General features: G+C 36.2%; 1 protein-coding gene and 1 non-coding gene across 7 annotated transcripts in view; both read right to left on the bottom strand.

The window, feature by feature from the left end:
* The window catches only part of FMNL2 (formin like 2), a 399,412-nt gene that overhangs the window by 92,234 nt on the left and 285,167 nt on the right, over positions 1 to 22,011 (bottom strand). The window lies entirely within an intron of this gene.
* On the bottom strand, positions 17,109 to 17,212 carry LOC130454141 (U6 spliceosomal RNA). Its single transcript, XR_008911822.1, has one exon. It is a non-coding gene; the product is annotated as a U6 spliceosomal RNA (small nuclear RNA).

Here is a 22,011-nt window from a genome sequence, read left to right as displayed (position 1 = left end):
ATAGGGTTTTATAAACAAAACAATGGTAGAATTAATGAACAAGCTAGAGAATGGCAAGAGAAGATAAGAGGTAGAATGACAGAAGGATGGACACAAATTAAATTTGAAATCATGTGATTATGAGTACTATAGGAATATGAAGAAGAGAAAATTACAAACTAAATGTGTCAAAGACTTCATGGAAGAAATGGTTCTGAGGCTTGAAGAAAGTAGAGGATCTAGACTGGTCAAAGATATTCCAACTATGTGTAGGGGTATGAAATATGATAGAAATGATTAATATATCGAGATTAATGGGGATGTCGTACTTGTAGAGGGGAGGGGGAAGACTTACCAGGAAGAGAGGGAAGAAAGCATATCCCATTTTGCTCAAATTCTAATTAAAATTTCTTGATTTTTGTACAGAGGGATGTGGGCAAATGTTTAACAATCAGCTTGGGTGGGAGAGAAGGAAAGCAGGGTATATATGATATACTTTTAAGCATGATTTACATTATTAAAATTTTCTCCATCACTTCCTGAAGTCTGCATAATTACCAAAACAATAAGTCAAGTCTTGATTTGTAGCATATGCCAGTTTCTGTGGTGTAAATGCTCACACTGAAAATTTAATAATCAAGCCGGTTCCAACATATCCCTACTTTCATCAGACTTACATATAAATAGTGGTAGAACAGGATCCTTTTGTTTTCTCATTATTGCCCTAATACATTGTAGTTAGTACCTTAGAATACCTTTAAACATCAATATTACAAGAATTATTTAATTCATCTATTTATAATCCTACATTAATCTATATTGGCCTAAATTTATAGACAAATGTTGTTTTTATAAGGGACACATTTCAGGTGGGGTCTATAAACTTTTGTTAAAAGGGGGAAATCATATTTCATTATGATTGGTTTCATTTGTAATCCTATGTGTTTTATGAAACCATTCTGGAATGGGATTGAGGGGACTCACTAGATTATCAAAAGAATCCATGACACAAAATCCCTGTTCTAAAATAATGAAACATAATGTTAGAATTTTCTAGTGTTCAGCACTGTCCCTTTCATATGTGAATAGTTTGGTTGTTGAAAAGGGGCAGAAAAAGAACTTCTGTATATGAAATCCTAACAAAATCTACATGTAAAGAAACAAATTAGTAGGAGGAATAGAGAATTGTCCCTCAGATGAATACACTGGGAGGAACTATTTGAGCACAGAGAAATAACCCAGGCTGTAGGGCACTATAGTCTTTTTTTTTTTAAACCCTTACCTTCCGTCTTGCCTAGGCAATGGGGGTCAAGTGATTTGCCCAGGGTCACACAGCTGGGAAGTGTCTGAGGCCAGATTTGAACTTAGGACCTCCCATCTCTAGGCCTGGCTCTCAATCCACTGAGCTACCCAGCTGCCCCCCACTATAGTCCTTTGGCTCATTTATATGTCATGTCTTTCTTGAGAGATCAAGAGTAACAAAGTGGTAAATTAAATAATGTTGGAGACTATGGAAGATTTAATAAAGACTATAGGTCTCATAATTGACAGTTGGATTTCATCAGTTTTACCTCACAAGGGAGGCTCTCAGAATCTTTGATTTGAGGCATTAAGAGGGAAGGAACCAGCCAGCAGAAGAGACAGCTGTGATGGAGCTAATTTCAAAAACAAGGAGAATAAGCAGACAGAAAAGTTTCAGCTGCTATGTTTGTGGGAGGCTGATAGGAAGGGAGGCATTCCTTGTCATATTAGTGGAGTAAAAGGCATAGATCATGCTAGAAGACAGTGAAACTCGCCTTAGTTTGTGTCATTGCTCTCTACTAGCCCCCTGAGGTATCAGAGGGGGAAAAGAGACAGTAGGCTTCTCATTTGTTTTGCCACACATCAAGACTTGCATCTTATTGGACAATGAAGAACCCTGTAGAATAAAGAGTTGGCTCAGCTTGTTTCCACTGCTCAGTAAGTCAACCATGAGTTTTGCTATGAGCTCTTCTTTGCTATATAACAAGATGTTAAGAGCTAAATGGGCTGTCCAGAAACTTGCTATGTGAAACACTGGCAGGACTTACCTGGCTTATACAGAGAACCAACTGGAAAAGCTTTAATGTTCTCTAGTTTAAGGGAACTGGTTCTCATTAGAATACAGAAACATGATTTCAGGACCTTTTAAATGGGTAATTTTGAGCTGAAAGGGCTTGTCACTGTTTCATTAGTTCAAAAACAGAAAAAATAACATATTTACTCAGGGCAGTGAAGACGATCAGAAGGAGAGCAGTTAGCAAACAGTTTGTGTGTGATATTCTGTTACTGAAGAGACTAAGAGTTATCAAGGTCTGAATTTGCTAGTTGAGTTGCCCTGAAGAAATGAGTTTCTTATATGTGTCCTAATTTTCTCCTAGAGACGCTGAATTTATTGGTGGATAAGTGTGACCTAGGTTTATGTATAGAATGTGACATTTTGATTATTACTGCATTTGCTTTATATTGAGGAAGTGTGATGTTATAATTATTATTTCTTTTGCTGTTATCATTGAGTAAATATTTCGTATTTAAGAGCCAATAATGTCATGGTGATTGAATTTGAGTAAAATTAAAACATAGTAGAGGATTCTTGGTAGCTAAAGTGATGAATAGTAAAAATACTCCTTTGAATCATGATATTTAAAAATCCTTTGCCTGGCATTTAAAGTCCTTCAAAAATCTTGTTGCAGTTTATCTTTGCAGGCTTATTTATACATTACTACATTCATGCCTTCACTGCTACAGACAAGATGTCTTGTTTATTGTTTCCTATATGTGATGGACATTACATCTCCATTCCATTTCTGTGCCTTTTCCCAGACTGTCCCACTATCCCTGAAATGCATTTCCACATCTTTACCTCTTGAAATCCTCAGCACACATTCAGGTTCAGATCAAGTGTTACCTCCTTTCAAGAGTCCTTCCTAATAAAGTGGATCCTCACCTATTGCAGGGGTTATGTACCAGAGACCCCTGAAATAGATGAAAATCTGCGAAGCTGTGGTGTTATATTTCTTTTATTATATATACATATAAAGGCTTTCTAAATCCTTCCCGTTCTCCTATAAACCTTTTCCATACTCTTATTAACCTACAGTCACTGAGCCAAACAGCACCCGGATACAGAACATAGAGCTGTGGTTGATTGCCTTTCATTCCATCAGAAATAGTGTGCCATGATAAGTGTAACTTTACAATTAGATATATACTTATAAATTTAAAAAAAACAACAACATTGATACAGTGAAGCCAGGATAAGTGCAATGTGATATAGCAAGGGACAACTATAATGCAATCACTTTTGACATATAGTATAGTATATTTAATTGTTACTCAACTGTTAGGCATGTACTTATTCCCAGATTTTTGCTATCACTAACAATACTGCTATGAACACATTGGTACGTTGTGCATCTTTTCTGGCTCCTCAAGGTATAGTCTCGGTATTGGAAGCTCTAGGTCAAAGAAATAGAGCAGTTTATTTTTTCCCAACATAATTATAAATTATTTCCCAGAATAGTTGGGCCAATTCACAGCTATAGCAACAATGGATTAGCATGTCTGTCTTCCCACAGCACCCCCAACATAGAAATTTTCCTGTCTTTTACCATCTTATCAATTTAATGGATATGAAGTGATTCATCTGAGTTGCTTTAACTTTCATTTTTCTGAATATTATTGATTTTGAACAGTTGTGATTAACAGTTTAAAATCTTTTTCAAAATGTTTTTTTTTCCTTTTTTATTATAAACCTAACATTAACATGACCATTTGAAAATTTAAAGGGAAAAATTAAAAGGAATTATTGAACTTGCAATTTCTGTGATGCAGTTTATTTTTCCCTTCACTATATAAAAATGTGGGTATTTTATAACATTCAAATTTACCATTGTAATTCTAACAGTCCTCTGCTTACCTATAACCCCCCACTTCTGAACTTCTGCTTTCTTGTTTACTTCTTAAGTGATTCAATGATAGTCTTGCCTTACTTTTTATTTCTTCCTCTTTTTTTGGCAAACTACTCTTATACTTTACTCACTTATTTATTGGAAGATGGGTTACTCTTATAAATTTGTATTAATTCCTTATGAGTTTTGATTTTAAGACTTTTTTTCCCTTGAGATATTTAATGTAATGACCCCTCCCCCCAAACTTTTAAAGTGTTTCCAAGAAGGCATGGATCAGGAGTTGATCCTGATGTACCCAGACAAAGCAATGCTGGTGAGCTGATAAAATTTTGGGAGTAATTCAGTAGCAAACCTTACCAAAATAACTACTGTCCAAAATACCTAAATGACTGCAGATCCAAGACCTTGCCTCAAAAAAATCTCATACACTGAACCTGCAGACTTATGTGTGGATTCTCCCCCAGGGCTTTACGTAATAGTTAGCAATTTTAAAAATGAGTTTCTAAGAAACAGGCTGAGAATTGCTGTTTAGCTGTTTCATACCTTATGAAGGATATGAGTCATTCTGTGTCATCAAGGAAGGACTGGAAATCACGACAGTTATCCATAAATGATTAGAAATTTGCCTAAGGATCAAATCACACCCATCACTCCAGGCCAAATATGTTAAAGCCATTTTTGTTCTGAAAGCCACAGGCCATCATAGCCAAATAAAATGAGTATATACTTTCTTCTAAAGGAGACATAAGATTGGGCTTTATGCTCCTGCTCTTTAGGCTGTACCATCATCACTTTTTATAAGTAATGATGAGACTAAGTTAAATATTTGAATAATAAGCCTTGAGCTCTGCAGGAAATAATGTTGGTGACTCAGTACATAGTATTAATGCCTAGGAGTTGTAAGCTATTCACCTTGGTTTATGTTCTGTTACCATATTGTTTAAAGTGAAATTATCTATAATATGTCCTTCCTAGGAGCTATTCACTAATTTCCACAGAATCTAGTTAAGCAAAGCCAAAAAACTCAGTTTCTCCAAATGGCCATTCTTCATTAAGGGGCAGCAGCAGTTAGTTTTTAAATGCTCACCTTTAGCTTAATTAGATAACATGCTGGCAATGTTCACTATAGCTTACTCGCTTGTAAAGGGAAGTGGCACATAATCTAACCGTGTCATTTTCCCCATATGGCTCCAGAAGTTTCGGGTTTGACATTTAGTTAGAACAAGAAAAAAAAAGAGCACAATAGGTTCCATTTACTGCTTTGGAGTGCCACCATTCCCCCCTCTCCTCTGCACTTCCAGCAAGTGTTTAAGGGAAAATAATTTTAATTGTAGTCATTCTTTGGATGCCTTATGGAAATAAGATGGTTCTCTAGTGGCCTGAATCAGCTAGTGTGATTCCTTTTGTAGTATAGATGTTCAAGGTCTGGCCATGAATAAATTTCTTTACAAAAGATAAGCCTTTAGAAATAATCTTATGAATAAAATATTATAAAATGGGGAAAAGAACAAGAATAGAGTACACATTGACCAAAACTATATTAATAGGGAAATATCTGAATAAATATGGAAAATAAAAGAAAAGTGAGGAGGTACTAATTGAGATGTTGTTATAGACGTTTCACATGATCAAATTCAAGTAATCTAAAAAGAATCACAAAATTCTAGAATTGGAAATAATCTCAGTAATAAAACTGGTCCAAGCAAGCCACACAAAGGAAGCCCCCCATATAAGATATTCATTCAGAAGGCTTTACCCTCTGCCTGAAGATCTGCAAAGACGGCAAATCTGCCAACCCTTGAAGCAGTTCATTCTACTTTTATTAATCAGAGCATTTTTGTAGACATGACACTCAAATGTGACTCTTGGAAGTTTCCACACTGCTTCTGGTTCTGCTTTCTGGGTGAAGCAGAGAAAATCGAATCCCTTTTCCACATGAAAACCCTTAGAATACTTAGATTTAGCTATCTTCTCTCTGTTTCCACTTCTCCTTCATTCTTTTCTTCTTAAAGCTAAACATTCCCACTGCATTAGTTTATACTTACCATCCATTAAAACCCCCAAGATCTCTTTCCAAATTAACTGCTTGTTAATCACATCGCACCAGGCTAGTCCTTGCAAAGCTGATCATTAGAAGTCAAGTGAAAAAATTTGTACCAATTCTGCTGAATTTCATCTTATTAGATTCAGATCAATGTTCTAATTTGTCAAGACCTTTTTGGATTCTAACCTATTAATGCAAAATGTTAGCCATTCTGTCATGTCCATATTTGATGAGCATGTCATCTGGAACTTTTATCAAGTCACTGATTAAAATGTCAAGAGCTGACCGGACAGATAACTGAGACAGATATGGGAGATCTCTTGCCACAGTAACCCTAGGAATCAAACCTAGAGGTTGAAGAACTAAGTTTCCATAGTGATTAGTCCAAGAGAATTCAACACACAATCCCAAATTGAGGTGTGGGAGTAGGAAAGGGATAGGAATTCCTCAGGTTATTATGAATGTTTTATAAAAACTGTGCAGAGAGCTCTCAAAAGTCATCCTGCATCCTTTGGGCTACTGATTCCCTTCAGTTAAGCTTCATGCAGTTCATTTTTAGAAGAATAACTGGACTCCCCAGTCTACTCTATGTGCTAAGGAAAGCAAGGGGGAAATGCAGAGCTGACAGTCATGGGAGTCCCTGTGGTTTGGGAATTTAAAAGTAGGAATACACTCCTTGGGAATGAAACCTTAGAAATATGCTCTCTCTCTCTCCCCCTCCCTCCTTCTCTCTCTCTCCCCCTCCCTCCTTCTCCCACCCCCCCCTCTTCCATATATACACACACACTTTGTACATACATATATGTACATAAAAATACACAAAGCTTTTAAAAGCATCTCTTTCCTAATAAACAATTTGCATATTTAACCCTTATCACAATCACGGAGGCCACTAAGAAGTAAGAGTTTACTCAGATGGAAGAAGAGGTTAAAGGATCATGAGAGGTAGAAGCCAGGAACTCTGAAGCCCTAAAGAAAGGAGCATGAATGAGGGATGGAAGCCAATGGAACAGAGAAGGGTGCTGATTGACTATAAGAATCAACTATAATGGTGAGCATTTGGATTTTTGTTTGCCTTGCTGATCTGCTTAAGGAGTGATTTGCCTGAAAAGAAAATTGCTGATTGCCTGAATGGGCCTGCCTCATGTTACTTCTGAGGTCTTATAAATTTATTCATTCTCCTTTCCTTTCTCCCTGCCCTATGTCAATTCACATATTCAGTACTCAAGAATTTATTAAATAAGATCAAATCCGGACTGAGACACTTCCTAGTTATGTGACCCTGGGAAAATCACTTAACCTCTGTCTGCCTCAGTTTCCTCTACCATAAAAGGAGGATAACAATAGCACCTATCTCCCAGGATTGTTGAGGATAAAATGAGATAACTTAATAAGAACTTAACATAGTTGCTTAATAATTGCTTGTTTCCTTCCAACCACATATGCGTGTACACACACACTCAAAGTACCCTTATAGCTAGGCTCCTTACCTGCACCACTGACAACTCTTGTTTTCTTTAAGGCTCAGGTCAGGTGCCATCTTTCTACATGAGGCTTTTCCTGGTTCCCCAGAGCTAGAAGTGCCTTCCCCCCAAAATGACCTTATATTTTGTAAATATTTTTACATATGTAAATACATTCATGTTTTCTCCTCCTTGATAGATTATAAGCACGTTGACTGATTTACTTCTGTTTCAGATCCCCCAAAGTCTGGCACATAGTGGGTAGTTAAATATTTACTGACTGAAAGATTGATATGTCCAAGATACTAAGTGAAATAAAGATAATAAAATATAGTTCCTTCACCTAAGGGTTAATACATATGCTCACATGCCACCTACTTAAGACAAAAGAAAATATTCTAACTGCATAAGAAATGTACAAAGTTCCATGAGTTCATAGTAGGAATTAGTACTTTGGCCTAGACAGCAATCAATCAATCAATCAGTATTTATTGATGTTTTCTAGGCAAAAACACCGACCTTGACCTTATGGATTTTTACTCCAGTGGAGAAGAAAATATGCAAACAACTATGGACATATAAGATATTTTGTAGTTCAGTCATTTCAGTCATGTCTGACTCTTTGTGTGGTCCCATTTGGAGTTTTCTGTATATTGGAGTGATTTGTCATTTCCTTCTCCAGTTCATTTTATAGACAGGGAAAATGAGGCAAACAGGGTTAAATGATTTGCCCAAGATCACAGAGGTAGTAAATGTCCAAAGCCAAATTTGAACTCAGATCTTGTCAACTCTAAGCCAAACTCTCTATCTACTGTACCATCTAGCTGACCCATATGAGATACGGGAAAAATTAGAGTTGATTTCAGAAGGAAGGCATTGGTAAAAAGGGAGACTAATAGATGCTTCTTGCAGAAAATGAGATTTTGGCTGGAACTTCAAAGAAGCAAAGAAAGGGGAATCAAAGAGCATCCCAAGCATAGAGGACAGTCATTGGAAATAGTGTAGGGAAATAGTATTTTAGCTGAGGATCCTTAGAATTTCAACAAGTAGAAGATGAGGGTCAAAAGAAGGAAAGAATTCCAAAAGCAGAAAATGGTATCCAGAGAGGCAGAAGAGAATGGAATGTGTGAATTGTCCTGAATGACAAGAGGCATGAGATAAAGCTCAAAGATAGGCTAGTTCAGGCTTATGATGATGGCTTCAGGAGCAATTGGGGGAGTGCCTAGATGGTTATCTGGCTATATCAGCTGTATAGCATGCAGCTGGCTCTGCAGACAACTTTTTTTTGTCATTGGCCTCTCTTCTAGTGATGTAGTTTCCATGCTGACCTCTCCCAAAGTCCCACACCACATCCCACCAGATCACTTCAATCTGGAAACACACATAGGTAGCATATCTTCTAGATGCCTGATAGAGTTGATTAAATCCTTTTAAAAGTTATAGAAAAATCATTCACAGGAGAAGGCACCAAGAAATCCATTCATACATTGCAGCTATGATAATACTCTGGGTCAGAGACTGTACCCCCAAATCTTGAACAAACAATGGTAAGTTATTTCTAAGTTAGCACCTTTATCCTGTTGAGGGCTCTATACTTTGCCATGAGGGAAGGGAGGAGAAGGGAATAAGCATTTAAGAAGTGCCTACATTACCGGGCATTGTGCCTTAAAAATATCTCATTTGATTCTCACACCAACTCTGGGAGGTAGGCACTATTATTACCTCCATTTTATAGTTGGGGAAACTTGGGCAAATTGAAATGATGTGACTTTTCATGATTCTAATTTAAGTGTTTTAAGTCAAATTTAAATTCAGGTCTCCTTGACTCCACACCCAGCACTATATCTAATGTAACACCTAGTTATCTTGATTAATTACCTAATGCATTAATTAAATAGTGCCCTCTGCTCACCATAAGCTTCTTTCAAGGTAGCTTCTCAATCAATACCAATGTATAATTTCCTACCATCAGAGCATGAGCGTCCAATGTTCCTTATGCTGCTAAGTGGATGGTTTTGAATGCCACCTGGACTTGATTATGTAGGTAACTGGAGCTTCAGAAAGTTTCTGAGTAGGGCAATAATGTGGTTAGTGTTATAATTACTGAATCCTCCTGCTACGTGATCAACACTACACTATTCAATAAGGGTTGTACAAAAATAATACAGTTTTATCCAAAAGATGTTGCCATGTGATCGTTACATATAGCTTTTAAGAATCCATTTTCTAATAAGCTATTATTTAGTAACACAATTTACATCCATTTTGAAGTCCTTTCAATGATATATTATTAGAAGCGGATACAACCAAGGATAAAGCATTTGGATGAAATGATGACATAGAAAAATCCTGAATTCCACACAAAGAACTGATTAGGAAATGAAAAATAAACAAAATATGAAGGAAAATGTTTCTGACACTTAGCTACTCTCCCTCAGACTTTGGGTTCTGGTTGTCTACAGATTGTATCTACTTGATATCCACTAAGAGACTCCCAAAAAAGAAATTTACTCAGGCTATTAGCTCACCTGCTGTCTTAATTACTCATGTACCTTTCCAAAGGCATAATAAAATCTGAATATTAGTAAGCTCTGTTAAGAACAGCTCAGGGTTCAAGTTATCTGTGGTTGAAATAGCCTTTAAATGTTCACTGGGCTTTCCCAGAGAATGGAGAAGTTTTCATTGGAAGTCGACAGCTGCAGGCAACAACAGGTAAATGTGTCAGAACTTGACTTTATACCAAGCAGAATTGGAAGTGGAAGGCCCCTTGACAAGGTACATTTTTCTGAGAACCACAGAATTATGGAAGCAGTGGGTCTGGAAGTGGGTCCCTTATTCCCTTTCCCTTCATGACCAGAAATCTTCCAAAACTCCGAAGCTTTAAAAGTAAGTTACTGAAGATAAACTTTTGTTTAATTTCACCCTGAGCATTTTTCTTCTCCTAAAGTAAAAACACTTATCTGATCTTTGCTGTGGATTCTTTATCATCAGAAACATGAATGGACAACAAGTAAAGTCATGTAAAGAAAGGACTAAATAAGCAGTACAGAATACTAGTATGAAATTTAGTTCTGTCCTCATCTTGGTAAAGACACAAATTTATACATACATTATATATACATGTGTGTGTATTGTTGTTTATCCATTGTTAAAGAGGATCAAAAACATCATAGTGTGATGTTTTAACTTGCTTATGAACTGGATTTAAGTGAGGCAGAGTTGAACAGTCATCCCCCTCACTCTCTCTTCTAGGATCACTGAAGTCCTGGGCAAGACAAAAGCCAGAATGACTGGCAATGGCCCCAGATGCAATGTGATCGTGGCCTCTTCCAAGCTCTAACTGTTTCATGGTGCCTACTTCAGCCACTTTCATGGTTATTAGAATAAATAATTCTCATCCACCCATTCCACTGGGAGAAGCCTTCGCATCTTAGGGCTGGCATCTCCCATCTCAACAACAGGTTTGAGGCCTGTTGGTTACCCTCAACCAGATTTAGTTCATCTGCTAAATCAATTTGACCAGGGTGCATCTACTGCAAATGCTACAGTTTCTTGGAGACTCATGTGAGAGTTGGGTAAAAGGCATACACCAAATTAGATAAGGAGCCCTGAAAAGGGCTTGGCAAACTCTAGTACTAAAAGTACTAGTCCTCCCACAATACTTGCAATGGCTGCCATTTTGCACAAAATTAAGAGAACCTTATTCTCTCATTTATCTGGTGAAGATTAGATTTTTGAAAACACTGTCTGGTTGTCAAGACAGATGAAAATTATTCAGATAATTCAGATAAACTGATCTTAATTTCTTATTTCAATAAGTTGTCCAAAGGAAAAAATTAATGGAGGGCATGAGGGTTCTATGTTGTTGATTTATGCTGCTTAAATTAATCTGATGTTGTGTATACAAAGTTCATATATAAAGATAGAATAAACTAATTCAATCAAATCACCCTATCAACTTAAAGTTAAGTGATAAAATGTTATACCCTGATCAGAGCAGAAATGGATCTCATTGAATAAAATCAAAGTGATTCCAACTAAGAGTGAAAAGACCTAAATGTAAGCGACAAAATAACCTGAAATGATATTGCACGGTGATCATTTTAATATAGGCTAGGGAAATTTAGTCATATCTGAAAGGTTACCTACAGCATATTAAATCAGTAGGGAATCAAAAGGTCTTAGAGTGATTTGAATTTTAGCCGTAGTTAATGAGAAGAATGTATTCTATCTAGCCAAACCTGTGAGAGGGAGTTTTTTGGAAGAAGACATCACCTCGGCATTAGCCTTGGTCTCCTCCCATCTCACCCTACTCTTGGTTTGAGAAAGAGGACTCAGTGAACTCTGGAAGTCCACAGGGCTTCCCATCAGCATCCTAACAGTGTCTTGTAGGACAGCAGCAGGCAGCAGTGTCTATCCCAGGAGCCAAAGGTAGACTAGACACAGATTCATAGACCTAGAAAGAAACCAGTAGAGAAGCTGGATCATGCCCAATGGGGGCTTCTTGCAGACTCCACAAAGAACAAAAAAATAGGCTTCCAGGAATCAGACACTGTGTAATACCTATTTGCCACATGGGCTCTCTAAGCCTGAGCCTACTTTGCCCTAAACTCTGTATATATTGGTGGGAGAGTATATCTCAGACTTTGGGGGAGATATTTTGTTTCCATTATGCTATTTTGTGGCTTATATCTAGGTCTTTTCACTTTTAGTTGGGATCACTGATTTTCTTTAATCGAGATAAGTAAATTATGTTGTCCAGACTTTCAACTCTTCATGACTCCATTTGGAGCTTTCTTGGCAAAGATACTGGAGTGATTTGCCATTTCCTCCTCCAATTCATTTTACAGATGGGGAAAACAAGGCAGACAGGGTTAAGTGACTTGCCCAGGGTCACATAACTAGGAAGTACCAGAGACCAGATTTGAAATCAGAAAGAAGAGTCTTAGGATGAGTCTTCCTGATTCCAAATCCAGTAATCTATCCACTTTACCACATAGCTGTCTTTATACCTTTATAACAAAATTTTCTTTACATAATAGTCTTTGAATTTTCACTGTCTGGATCTTAAAGGTACTAATAAAGATGGAAGGAAAATTGTATTTTCAACATACACCGTAAAATAAAATAGTCCAATAAAATGATTTCAGAATTTGTGTGCCCATGCGCGCGCGCGCGCGTGTGTGTGTGTGTGTGTGTGTGTGTGTGTGTTTGTGTGTGTGTGAGAGAGAGAGAGAGAGAGAGAGAGAAAATCAGGCAACGAGCAACCAATAATTAGGTGTAAACCTTAAAAATTCCTATGGAAGATGATGTTTCTGGTCCAGCCAAATTAGGTACCTGACCCACATTAAGAGAAGACTTCATAATTAGACTGGATTGTGTTAGTATTCCTTTTTTGTTGCCAATGTCTAGGCTGAGAGGAATTTCCTTAAGGATTTTGGACTGGGCTTTCCTTCTCCTACCCTGTAGACATTATGTCACCTAAGCCATATTTAGTCTATCAATTAAACTCATAAAAGATCTGATCCTACAAAATGAGCTCTGAACTTTTTTACTGTCTCTACAAGCCAAAGGAAACAAAATTGGAGTAGTGGGTGAATCCAGATAATTTAGTTGGGGAGAATACTCTAAAACATTCTTATCTAAATTTCTACAAAGATCATTTGGGTAAAAAATAGGTCTAAATTTTTGTCTGAATTAAATTGACTTGGTATCAATGACCTGTTATCAGGTCATTGGGGACCTGATTTCATTACACAGGTAAATTAAAGTTAACATTTACTTTGAGGAGATTAGAAGTAGTCACATCTTTTCCAGAACAGTGAATACCTTCTTTATGGCTAAGTAATTGGTACCTGGAACTGGGAATACCTGATTGCTTAATCTCTTTGTTTTTCTGTTTTCATCTTAAAAAATCAGATAATCAAAGCACTTACCCCACATTACTTTGGTACCTAATATGTTCAAGGCGCCATGCAGAGTACTAACAAAGCAAAAAAAACTTCAAGATTTGGTCTTGTTTTCATAGTACACAAATGGTATGTTATTTATCAGGTGGCCTTTTAGATGCTTTTCTCCATACATTTGTTGGAGGAAGTATGGCATAATGATCTATCAATCACTAGAACTCAAGTCAGGAAGATCTAGATTTGAATCCTATCTCTGACACTTCTTAGCTATGTGACCCTGTCTAAGTCCCTGACTCCCATTTTCCTAAGTTGTAAAAACAAGGGAGTTGGATTGATAGCCTCAGAAAAATGTGAGGATGACCTGAGTTCAATTCTTGACTCCTACACTTACTGGATGTGTGACACTGAGCCAACATCTTAATTTCTCTCTGCCTCATTTTCTTCATCTATAAAATGGGAGTAATAATCACGTCTTCCCCATAAGGTTGTTCTGAGAATCAGAGACACTTGTAAAGCACTTTGCAAACCACAAAGTGCTCATTATTATGCCAGCTTATTATTATTATTGTTGCTATTGTTATAGAAACCTGTGCTTAGAACACATATATTAGTTAAGCTATACATAAAAGAATCAAAAGAAGATATCCTTCAATATAGCATTAGCAGATTAATCTTTACAATTGCTTCCTCCTCTACAACCTTGTATCCTTTACTATCTTTGGTTTGGAAGTTAGTATATACTAGTTTAGAATCACAAAATGTTAGGTCCAGAAACCTTAGAAATGATCTTGTCCAACTCTACCATTGTAGATATGAAATGCTAGAAATCCAAAAAAGTTAAGGCACTTCTTCAACAAAAACGGATAGTTAGTGACAGGCAGGGCTAAAATCCACTTCCCATTTCCCAATCCAACACCCTTACTAAAACACTATTTTATCCAAAAATCACATTTTACAGATGAGGGAAAAAAGCCTATGGAGGTTAAATGATTTACCCAGACACTGCTTGTAATTCGAAACAATGTATTTGAATATTTTGAATTTTGGAATTTATTTTTGAAACAATACTTCTTTTTGATAAATGTCTTATACTTCTTTGGTCTTGTATACAGTTAAGCAATGATTGAATGCCTGGCAATGAGCATGGGACAGCTACATGGTGCAGCTTAGTATTAGGCCAGAAGTCAAGAAGAGTTATCTTCCTGAGTTCAAATCTGGCATCAGATACGTCCTAACTGCGTGACCCTGGGCAAGTCACTCAACTCAGTTTGCTTCAGTTTCTTCATCTATAAAATAGGTTTGAGAAAAAGATGGCAAAGGTTTGCCAAGATGGAGTCAGAAATGACTGTAAAATGACTGAACAACAGCAATAAATGGTGTGGAGGAAAGAGTATTTGATTTGGAATCAAAGGACCAGCGTTTAATTCTTTGGAAAAAATCACTTCATCTTGTTGGGTCTCAGTTTCTTCTTCTGTAAAGTGGCCTATGAGGTCCCTCCAATGCCAAATCTATGACCTTTTTTTTTTTTAAAAAAAAAAACCCTTCCCTTCCATCTTAGAATCAATACTGTGCATTGGTTCCAAGGCAGAAGAGTGGTAAGGGCTAGGCAATGGGAGTTAAGTGTGGGAAGTGTCTGAGGCTAGATTTGAACCTAGGACCTCCCATCTCTAGGCCTGACTCTCAATCCACAGAGCTACCTAGCTGCACACGCCCCCAACCCTAATCTATGATCTTATTAGAACAAAGAATCTGCAGGCTTCAACAAAAAGAATTTACTGACTCGACCCCTCTGACACATTTCCCATCCCACCTGTGGGGATGAGTTCAGCCAAAGGTACAAGTTTCCACAGTCATTCCAAATCAGACTTGTACCTCTGCCTAATCACACAGGGGCTCCATTATAAAATCATTCTGGGGGAAAAGTCCTTCATTGAGATCCATCAGTTATCATTTTTGAGTTTAATTCATTCTCAGAATATCCTCTTTCTCCCGTGGAAGTTTCTTCTCCTGGTGCCCTTGGCAGACCAACAATGTAAAAATCCTCAACTTTTTGAAACCTTTCTAGTACCTCTACAAGGTGCCCCCAACATGAAGGATTTCAAACTGCTCTAAACGATTTATGAGGATTGCAAGTAATGCAATGTATAGAGTAGTTGTGTTTTGTTTTTTTTTTAATCTACTAGATTAGTGTCTCTCCTATCTGATCACAGGCAGTTCTGCAGACAGTCCTGGGAGGGGAACTGTAAGAGTTTGGAACAAATTAAGGCAACCTTTCTCATTCTGAGAAGTTATGAAAACCTGTTGAGTATGTGGTACCCACAAGGAGGCTATAATTAAAGCATATCATCATTTTCATTCTAACTGGGCTGTAAAAATATGCTCTGGCCCGAAACCTTGGAATGTACATTTTTGGGCTGAATGCATTTTTTCCTTTTTACAACTCGTAGACAAAAAAAGTATATACAAAACCCTCAACACTTTCAGTTGTGTTTCTTGTTATAGATCTGCTAAAAAGAAAACCAGAAGGTTATAACTTAGACGACCCATTATGGGGAAGTTCTTGCAATTTAGAAAAACTTTTTTTTGTAGATGGTTATTATTTTTTTTTCTGAGACATAAATCTTTAGGCTCTTTAGCTCCATCATCTTACTCCCCCAAGAAGAAAGAAATAACTTTTATATATTGCTTACAATATTTTCTTCTGTTCATCTTTTTCTTTTTCTCTCACCTCCTCTTATATCATTTTACTCTCATTTTCATAACTCAGGGTCAATGAAAACATTATAGGACCTAACATTGCACTGCTTGAATAGATATCCAAATTTTGTGAATCATTGTCATTTATGCCTTTCTCTGTCATTTACAAATAAATGGGGTGGAAAAAAAAAAGGATTGTTCTAGCACCTACAATGTGCTTCCATGCACCGTGCTTAACTGAAGGGTTATTTTAGGTTGTTTTTTTTTCCCCAAGTTATTAGGATAGTGAACAGAACCATAGGAAAGTAAATTGACATAACTTTTTAGAAGAAATGACATTTGTTTTGTTTAAGATTCAAGAACTAGAAAGAGGAAGGGAAATGGAAGGGTATAAGTTTAGTAACAATGCAACTGGCAAAAAGATGGTCTGGAAGTAGAGAGAGGCATGACTGAAGCCAAGTCTAGATACATAGTAAATGGAGGCAAAGGCCTATCATAACAGTAGAGCCCCAAGGACAGAAATTCTAGAAGAGATAGTCCTCCAAGGCATGGTTTCTCACTAGTGTTCTCTACACTAAGGAACAGGATCCTCTTGAAAATTTAATACTGGACATCAGTATAATCACCTAAATTTGCTTGATGACTGCTTATAGCCAAATTTCAACCAACAAAACATCATCATTTTTTAACCCTTACTTTCTGTCTTAATGAACAACTCTAAAACAGAAGGACACGAGTTAGGCGGACAGTTTTAAATGACTTGCCAGAATTACACAGCTGGTAAGTGTCGGAGGCCAGATTTGAACCAAGGTCCTCCTGACCCCAGTTTTGGTACTCTATTCACTGTGCCTCTATTCACAGCATTACTTTTTTCTATATCTGTTACTAGTCACCAAATCTCCTTATTTCCTTTCCCACTACACCAATTAGAAATGTTTTATTAATAAATATGTATAATCAGGAGAAAAAAAGCAAGAAACCAAAATGCACTAACCCTGCCAGAGTATATATGCCATTTCTGTACTTATAGTCTTATTATTTCTCTACTAAGGAGTGAAGATATTTCATCCTTAGTCTTTATTTTTCCTTAAATATGGAATGCCTCATAAACTTGCATATCATTCTTGAACAGGAGCCAGGCTAATCTCCTCTGGATTTTTCCAACTTTGGTTATGTGCTGCTGAAGCAAGAGCTACCCTTATTTTTTTTAAGTCATGATTGGTCACAATTTTTGTCAGAATTTAGGTCTCTTAGAGTTGTTTCCTTTCACATTCTTGTAATTATTGCATAAATTGTTTTCCAGGTTCTGCTGAATTTATTCTTAATAAATTCACATAAGTCTCTCCATATTTATGTTAGTATATCATATCCCTCGTTTCTTATGGGGCAATAAAATTCTTTCATGCACACACCACAATCTATCCAGCCATCCCCAAACTGATGGACACCTATTATGCTTTCAGTTCTTTTTATGGCAACAAAAAAATTGTTGCCAAAAATATTCCCATACAAATGGATCCTCTTCTTTTATCCTTGACCTTCTAGTGCTGATAGAAGACTCAAAAAGCATGTGCAGTTTAGGGATAAGAGGGAAGTATTATATATAAATCATGTTCTAATATGGTTAAACAAATCCATCGCATAAACCAAAAATGCACTAGTTGTTTTGTTCTGACAGGATTCCTCTAATAACTGCAACATTTCTCTTCTGTCATTGTTGAATATCTGGTACCTATGAGAAAGAACCTCATAGCTCTTTTCACTTTCATTTCCCCGTTTATCAATAAATTAGAGAGGTTATTCATATGGTTTTCAATAGCTTATATTTATTCATTTGAAAACTGGCTGTTTATTTCTTTTGACCACTTGTGTACTGGCAAATGTCCCTGATAACTGTCACATTCTTAATAAGGGAACAGTATTTTCCAAATCATCTATACTCTAGACTTCTTCCCTTTTCTTTATTCCCTAAGGCAAATCATTTAATAAGTCCTGTTCATTTGAAACAACCCTCACATCTATTTCTTCCTCACCATTCTCACTACCACCAATTGTATTATAACCATAACTAGCATTTATGAAGTATGTTAAGGTTTTGAAAGAACTTTCATATGTAACCACATTTGAGAAGTAGATACTATTATTATCTCCATTTCCCAGAAAAGAATACTAAGGAAGGCCAAGAGAAGTTATGTGATTTGTCATTGCTCTTTCCTCTTTTCCATCCAAATTTCTTCTTCAAAAACTAATCTGAACTAAATTCAAATATGTATGTTTATTATGCTATAATAGAATTTAACCTTAGAATTAGAACTCAGTTGCTGATTTTGATGGACATTACATTGACTACATGAAATCTCAAGACATTGTACAGCCTTCTTGGAAGAGATCTATAATCACTCAAAGGACTTTGGGGCATCCAAATAAAGGAAGAATCAAATGGATAAGGGATGTCTGCTGCCCAGATTGAGGTGTGTCTTAAAGAGAACCCTAGAGAGTTTGTCCAATAGTATGTATATTTGGAACAATAATTAAAGAAGGACAATGTAGCAAACCTTAGCCTTAAAAAATAAGAAGAATGGGCTAGATTGCTTTTGGAAAGTTGCAAAGCACTTTTACTGATCTGATGTTTCCCCAAACTGTCAAGACTTTTTGACATAAACATGTTGGTGCTATTGCCATAATGTCACCAAGTCTTGAAACACCACTACCTCTGAAGAATTAAATATGAGCAACACATGCTGGTTAGGTGGCACAATAGATAAATTGCTAGTTCTGGAATCAGGAAAACTCATCTTCTTGAGTACAAATCTAGCCTCAGATACTTCTTAGCTATAGGAACCTGGACATGTCATTTAACCCTATTTGACTCAGCTTCCTCATCTATAAAATGAGCAGGGGAAGCACATGACTTCTAGTATCTTTGTCAAAAAAATCCAAGATGGGATCAAAAAGAATCAGACAAGACTGAACAAGATTACACAACCTCAAAGTAGCATGTGGGTCTAAGCAGGCTGCAGTACAATCAACAAGGAATTTTAAAGAAGAACAAGAGTAAATAGGATGTCATTAAAGAATTTTATAATAGAGAAGATGTAAAAGTAAGGGATGACCAAAGTCTTCATTCCATTGGTATCTTTGTGATGTTGGGAGAAAGCAAGAAAGCACTCTATAACACTGAGTGGAGGACACCACTTTTGGAAGGGCTTAAACAAGAGTCACAAAGGAATTAAATGAATGTGTTAGAAATTGCATCTTCAGTAGGAACTCCTGAATTCATGAGACCATGGTCCATTTGAATATCTGAGAGAGAAGTAGCACCTTTCTACTTTCATATTTTTGTAATAAAGCTTGTTTCCATGTTATATGTATGTGTAAGCTTATCCTTCATATATATTTTAATGGATTTGATGAGACTACTTGGTTTTATGCACTGTTATTTATTAATCAGAAAGGAATTTTATGTAAAGCTAAAACATACTCCAAACATCATGACAGGGCCAATCCACATTTTCAATAGAAATGATTCCACATTTTAAGGCAAAAATAAAGTAGATTTAATGTGTTTATGATATAAAAATATAATCATAGGTACTAATAAATATAAATATTAATTTATGCTTCAGGAATCCATATAATAGAAGTGTCTGGTGTTATAAGACAAAATTCTCTTTCATATTACCATTTCCTTCAAACCTCAATTTAAAAATTTTTGAATTATCTTGATTTCTGGCCCCTTATTCCAAGTCATATCAGTCTCATGACACAAAACATTCACAAGCCATATTTGAATGTAATATTATTCTTTGGTGTAGATCAGAAATTCAATTGGAGACTAAAATATAATGAAATGCCATTGTCTCTTGAATCCTAGCAATGTTTTTGGATATAAAAGAAACAAAGACAATAAAACATGTTTAAAAAATAAATTAATGCTTAGGCTAGTCACTTGATTTATTAAAGTGTTTTATAACATAAGCTGAAATGTTTATAAAAAATTGTTATAACTAATAAGTATATACCTAGTCTCTAAATGATGCATCTTTCATCTGTCAGATGGTGACTCTTAGGGTGATAAACCCAAGTCAAGTGATTTTTATATTTTAATTGGGTGTGGAATGAACTAAAATACCCTTGTACTATAACTCTTCTCAGCAGAATTTTATAATCCTGATTAATGAGTTTTTATTTTAATTTGAAGCTTCATATACACCTTTTGAACTGAATCTGCTTCAGAAGCAGAAGGTCAAAAGCAGCACTTGTAGCATTTTAACTAAAAATAACCAGGCAGTGAATACAACCTGGTGGTGGCATAAAAAAGGAATCCCAATGGAGGAATTGGAAATACGAGGGTTAAGAGAGCAAAAAGGTGAAGACAATCAAAAATGAGGCAATTGTGTAAAAGGAGAGAAGGCTATAAAAAGAAATCATGGAAGTATCTAAGAAGTACAGAGGACAAAGAAAAGAGGAAAAGGAAGATGAAGAAGATTCAATACAAATCAGTTTCTTCTTATGTAAAATTGAACATGGAATATTTCTACAATTCTGATGCCTTCCCTTTCAATCTCAAATGCTTTCAAAAGTCCAAAATTGACATCCAGGTAAATATCTGAGAATCACAATTTTTGGCCTGGACTCTAATGTAGATATATTGTTTAGAAGTTTATCATGTAAATCAGGAAGTGTGTCTGCTTATAGCAATCCTCATTTGCATTTTAAGGATTTATGATACAGTTTTAAAGTAAATTCAAGAAGAGTCATCCCTGAGTCTTTTTTGCAAACACATTTTTGAAAAAAATGAAACTTAATTGGTTTTATTAGTTTGTTAACTTCAAGTACAACTGCCTAATGAGAACAACATCCTGTTTTTCCTATGTGCTAACTCTTCTCAACTAAACTGTATTTATATTACACTTCATTTATAAGCAGAAAGAGTACTGAAAGCAGAACCAGAACACCTAATTAGAATGTACACAAGGCTTAAACCCAAGAAAATCTGAGTTCAAGCATTGCCTCAGACACTTTCCAACTGTGTGACTCCTTGTTGGCCAGTTTCCTTATCTGAAAAATGAGAAAATAGTATCCACCTCCCAGGTTTATTGAGAGGTTCAAATCAGTTAATTTGTAAAGCACTTTTTTTGTTTGTTTTTAAATTAAAAAAAAATTCCCATAGTTCCATGATTTTGTAAAGCACTTCTGCACACTGTAAAGTACTAAATAAATGTTAGATATTAATAATATTATTTTGCCTCTCTAGGCCGCATTTCCCTTCTCTAGAAAGTCAGTAGATTGAATTAAACATCTCTGGTAATCACCTCACTCTTTTTTCTGACTTAAACTGTTAACTAGTACCAGATCTAGCCTTAGGAAAATTTGTGACTGGGCCAAATAAAGCCTGACCAACATTCGTTATTTTGATAGAGGGGCAGCTAGGTCCTCCCAGGCCTGGAATTGGGAGGAACTGAAATTCAAATCTGGCCTCAGACATTTTCTAAGCTGTGTGAGCTTGGGCAACCCTGATTGTCTAGCCCTTGCTGCTCTTCTGTCTTTGAATTGAAAGTAAGACAAAAGATAAGGGTCTCCAAAAAAAATGTTTTCTTAGACTAGGCACTTACATGGGATCTAATAGCACTTTGACTTTTTTTGGTATGCTAAAGTACATGAGACAAATTCGGATATTCTCAGGGGGAAACCCTAAATTTGGGCATGAAGAAAAGGGAAAGCAAAGGAGAAACAGAAAAACTATCTATCAAGTAAGTGCCCACCTATGAACCTGGTGCTTGTGCTAAATGTTGTACAAATATTACCTCATTTGATCTTCACAACAACCCCAAGAAGTAGGTGCTATGAAAATACTCAGTTGAAGAAACTGAGGCAGATGAAGATGAAGTAACTCATTCAAGGTGACATGACTAGCAAGAGACTAAGGCTAGATTTGAATTAAAGTTTTCCTAAATCCAGGCCCAGGGGTTTTTGCACTATGCTACTTT

This window comes from Monodelphis domestica, chromosome 4 (assembly GCF_027887165.1).
Source record: "Monodelphis domestica isolate mMonDom1 chromosome 4, mMonDom1.pri, whole genome shotgun sequence".
NCBI classification, from domain to species: Eukaryota; Metazoa; Chordata; class Mammalia; order Didelphimorphia; family Didelphidae; genus Monodelphis; species Monodelphis domestica.
The sequence above is the reverse complement of the archived record's forward strand: the minus strand, read 5'-3'. Positions and strand labels throughout refer to the sequence as shown.